The 5,374-nt window shown below is 35.1% G+C and overlaps 1 pseudogene; it reads right to left on the reverse strand.

Annotated features, from left to right (window-relative positions):
- Window positions 1-366: 366 nt before the first annotated feature.
- Window positions 367-805, reverse strand: LOC105740919 (annotated as a pseudogene).
- Window positions 806-5,374: the final 4,569 nt, after the last annotated feature.

The following is a 5,374-nucleotide window of genomic DNA, read 5'->3' on the forward strand; positions in this document are numbered from 1 at the left end:
ATTTGGATAGTAAATTTATACTATGAGGAAAAACAAACATAAATTGCCTACTAATAACTTTAATAATAGATACTAAAATATAAGGGTCTTTTTTAAAATAGCATTTTCATTACTTATAACAATAAATAAAATTCACGAGGGTCTGAGTTCAAACCCTGGTTCTGCCAAAAAAAAAAATGAATAAATAAATAAATAAATAAAACTAACATAATAGTATAAGTTGAACATATATCCTGTATACTAAAAGTGTAATGACTGAAAAATCAAGCTATTTTGTATTATTTCATTGATTTAAGCACAATCATTACTCATTTAAAGCATTATATACTGACAGAGATCCTTTTTTTTTTTTTCAAGCTCTGGCAGGTTTTATTAATGACAAATTCTGCTTGACTTATTTTTCACCGGTCTGTTCCAGCCTGCTTCTAATGATATCAGAATCCCCTGGATCAATGATTGCCAGTGCGCATACTCTGTAGTATTTTCCACATGCTGTGCCCAGTTTGATATTATTGCCACTGTAGTGGCACCAGTTTTGGCCAACATGTCATAGTACTCTATTTCAGATTTCCTCAAGACTGGGCAGTTGTTGGCCAGGATGAGCAATTTCGCTTTGCCCTGTCTGATCATCTTCAGCGTCTGCTTGTACCCCAGCACATATTTTCCACTTTTCATAACAAGTTGGAGCCTAGAATTGATGGACTCCAGAGATTTTTTCATCTTCTTTGCGGCCACCATCTTCCTGTCTTAGGTGCGGACGGCCCTCAACCAGGAGCAGCCGCCAAGATGGCCGGGGAACCAGAAAGGAAGGAAAGATCCTTTATGTAAGCACATAAGATATTTGAGAGTATAAAGGAAACAGCAAATGTGCATGAATGAATCCAATATTTAAAAATTATTAAACTTTCAGCTTCTCTTCTCTACTGGAGGGTTAACAACTTAAGTTTGCAGATCAAAAATTGGAGAAAAGAAAGGGCTGCAAGGTCCACCAACATTTTGGCCCTGGCCTTTCAAGGTCAGTGAAAACTGAGGACATAGGAGAAACCTATACTGTAATATCATGTGACTCAGTTGTGCCCCAAATTTTCTGATCAAGAAGATTATGGAGCCACAGAGGAATGTGATCGATGATGTATAGTATGCCTAAGGAGAGTCACACGGAGAGAAAACTTTCTCTCAGGCTTTCCCAGAGAGCAAATTGGTCAAGCAATGGCTGAGACTCATCCACATGGCTGGCACTGACAAAGGATCTACAAAGTGCGGTACAGGGTTTCAGGATAAGTCCTGAGGGAACTTGACTGACCTTATCAGATACAAAAGTTACATTTCTTGTTATATAGGTCTTTCTTTATCTTGGTCTTAACCATCCAGCAGAAAAGTATAAAAACGAGGTATATAAAGTAAACCCATATTAATATACTGAGCTGTAAGAGGCTCTAGTCAACTTCTTCAGACAACCCCCTATTATTGTGGACTACTGGACTGTATTGAATTGTTTTGTTGAATTCAAGCACCTATAATATTTAGATTAGAATACCCATCTCTGACAGGACTGAAATGGAGAAGGGGGGAAAGAAAAAGGAACATTTTGTATTTGCATATACAGAATAGTTAAGATAGATGTACCGCTGCTCTCGCTTGTTTCAGTGAGAGGAAGGACTTGTAGTAGTAGTGTTTGGGTGGGATGTCCTGGCTGCTTCTTGTGCTGTGGATAACCGCTGAGAAGATAACAATGTGCAATGTATTAATTATTGAAAATGTTCTATTAATCAGCTTGGAAGTGTCTCATTCATATTGGTTTCTCAATAAAATTTAAAATAAATAAATAAACTTTCAGCTTCTAAAATTTCAAACATTATGTCCCATTGAATTCATCACTTTATATCTTGTATTTTCTATTTATGTAAACATATATAGGTGTATATATGTACAATATGCAAGTGTGTATATATACAATATAGTATTATAAAAAACATTGTGTATATTTAATTTTATTTTCAAAGAGATAAGATCTCCATAGTTCTTTACTGAACTCTGCATTATTTTCCACCCCTGTAGTTTTCAAAAAACAATCTTTTTTTTTTAGAGGAACCAGGAATTAAACTCAGATCCTTGTGTTTGCCAGTCAAGCGTTTATCCTACTGAGCCATCTCCTCAGCCCCTCAAAAAAATAATCTTGGCAATTTTTCAATTGATGATTAAATCAGTATTTTACCTTACCTTGCTGCTACTTCAAGATCAGATAGATAATAATTATTACAAATATTTATTGGGTACTTTCTTTTTTCTGCAATAATTTCATTTATGTTGCACACCGTTCTCTAATTATTTCATTTCCCAGGAATAATAAAACTGATGAGGAACCATATAGATAAAAGCATTCAAAAGAATTCACGTTCTTTATCAACCCCAGGCACGTGCTAAAGCCTAATGTAATTTTATTTTTATTCAGATACTGATTTAGGTGGAAAATGTTGGAAAAAATGATTTACAGAAATAAAATATGAATTTTTAAAAATGAAACATTTTATTGAAAACAATGAGACAATAATTAATATAATGCTTTTAAGGTTTTAATTATGTTAAGAACTAGTTAGCTAAGTTTAAAAAAGCAAAAAATGAAATTACTTCCAATACTTGCTGTGCTAAAAATTAAGATTAAAATTAATTTCTTAGATTGTTACTAAGTGACCAGTTCAGTTTATTTTATTTTAAAATAAATAAGTGCTTCCATTATCATTCAATTATGCAAAGAATATACTTATTAAAAGTATGTCTATAATCTTATATTGTTGAAAAAGCTGCTTTTTGAAAATTTTTTATTTATTTTGCTTTAGAAAACAAGTAAAACCTCAGACTAAAGTTTTTAAAATTAATTTATCTATTCAAAGAATCTAAATTTAATTCTAGTCACTTTTCATCCTAGCAAAAATTACACATAATCTACTGAAAGAAATGTAACACTTTGCAGATGTTGATGGCTTTATAGAAAATGGTTTAATAGACATTCTTTCCCTGATTTTTAGACATAGTTATCTAAATTCCAGACCCAGTGAAAATCAATACCTCATTAGACTCTAAGAGGCAAATTATTGTCTCTCGTAAATGCTTTATTTTGGCACAGATGGGAGTGCAAAAGCAGAAGCCAAAGAAGAGCTTTAATCTAAAAAAAAAAAAAAAAAAAAAAAATCAGAAAAGAGAACATTTGGTATCAAGTCTGGGAAAGTCATTTACGTAGGAAAAAGAAAACCATTGTTGGTATACTTGTCAGGAAGTCAGTAATACTCTTAGTAAAGTGATCAGTTGTCTTTTAAAAATAAAAATGGACAGGAATCAAGGGAAAAGCACCTCCGCCGTGGCCCTTCTGCGTGGCTGCTTTCGCAGGGGAGGTGCTGCAGTGATACGCATCTCCATTTCAAAGCTGTGGCTTTTATTTAAAACATGATTGTTTCCCTGTGTGGCTGTAAATTAAGGACTGCTACTATTGAATTTAATTTCTTCCTATAGTAGTATGCAGCTGGGGAAAAATGTAGCTCTAAAAAAGCATGATTGCAAAGAGTCCGTCCTTCTAAACGATGATCATGCTCCTTTGTTTATGTTCATTGGTATGGCCACAATTGCAAATCTGAGCCACACCGCACAGGCGGGCCTTTGGGTAAAGAAATAGACTGCATTGCATGCATCATCATGACAGAACTGTGCTTGGAATGTCTGAGTACGTTTTATGGAAATATGCTTTGTGTTATGAACAACAGTGATTATTTATCATTCCCTATCAAACGATTTGGAAAGCAAATGATAGGATCTGTCTCAGTAATAACTACCATCCAACAAACGTTACTGGCTTTAGCTTAATGTTTCAGCATTAGTGGTACAAAAACCCTATAGGGATTAATGAAAATGACCATCAATAATATTCAGAATTATCCCAAATAATTTAGAGTTCCTTTGTATCTATATATAAAAATGAGGCAAACGTGCATGATGCATTGCAATATACAGTCTGTAGAGATACAGCTGTATTAAGGAGTAGTGATACCAAATTAAGAAGTTATTCCAACAACTGAAATCATCATTTCTTTTTTTTAAAATTAATTAATTTACTTATGTGTGTGTGTGTGTGTGTGTGTGTGTGGCCAGCTCAGCCCACCAGGGGGCAGGGCTGGCTGGCATGTGGTGCTGGGGGATTGAACTGTGGTCCCTGTGCTTTGTTAAGCTTGTTCTAAGTAGGTGCTTTAGACCACTGAGCCATCTCACCAGCCCCTGAAATCATCATTTCTGATCTTGTTTATCATATTGTGCTTTGATGAATTTAGTTGTATTGAGTCTCACAGTTTCTCGAGAAATAAGTCTGTTCCCTTAGTCAAAAATCACCTAAATTTCTATGTACTCCAGGTCCTGTCAATTAAAATCTTTTTCATATGCAGTTAAATAATTACCCAATGCTTTGAATGGCAGTGTCTGGAAGGACAAGGCCAGAAATTACATGTACTACTGGGGCTGGCAAGACAGTTTCATGTTCTAAGTGTCAGCCTAGACAGCACAAGGACCTGGGTTCAGTCCCCAGGACAACATGCTGTGCTGGCCTCGGAGCCCCTGGCATGTTGTGCCAGCCCCATATCAGATGTGGTGGCACATGCCTGCAATCCCAGCACTGGGGAGGCTGAGACAGAAGGATCTCTGAGTCTGAGTTGCATAGTGAAACCTTGAACCAAATAAATAAATAAATAAATAAATAAATAAATAAAACATTAAGAAAAACTTAGAAAATATATTTACTGTATTGAAATACTTCTACTGAAATGTGTTATGCATATAAACATAAAAGACACACCTTTTCCTATACTATTTAAAATAAGTTCAGATTCAACTGAGCAGGAGAGAATGAGTGACAAAATGATGACTAAGATAAAAAAGTATTGAGATGAATAATTTTTAGAGTAAGTGTAGAAAAGGTCTTGAGAATAAGGGTCAGAAGTTTTAGAAGGTAATGAAGATTTCTGCTTGTGAACAGGAGTCCTCCAGATAATCTACTAAACAAGTGTCTACTGAGAGCAAGGAGGATTTGGAGAGCGTCTCGGCAAGCACACAAGCCAGAAGTGAGACCTTGCCCATGGAACCCAGGACTCCTGGCCAAACTCCCCGAATTCCTCAGAAACAGCACAGTGATGCTTCTCCTAAGTCCTTCTCTATTCCCTCGTAATGTTGGAATTTGATCCCCTTCAACAACTTAAAAAAATACCTACTATCTTAAGGGAATATCATTTTGTGTTATTATTTTTAATGTTGCAGATTGTTAGAAAGATACTTTGATCATTATTCAAAGTTCTGTAGCAACTTTGTCTTCAGAATAATGAGTTGCTGTGTCATGTAC

This window comes from Octodon degus, unplaced genomic scaffold (assembly GCF_000260255.1).
Source record: "Octodon degus isolate 3935 unplaced genomic scaffold, OctDeg1.0 scaffold00231, whole genome shotgun sequence".
Classification (NCBI taxonomy): Eukaryota; Metazoa; Chordata; class Mammalia; order Rodentia; family Octodontidae; genus Octodon; species Octodon degus.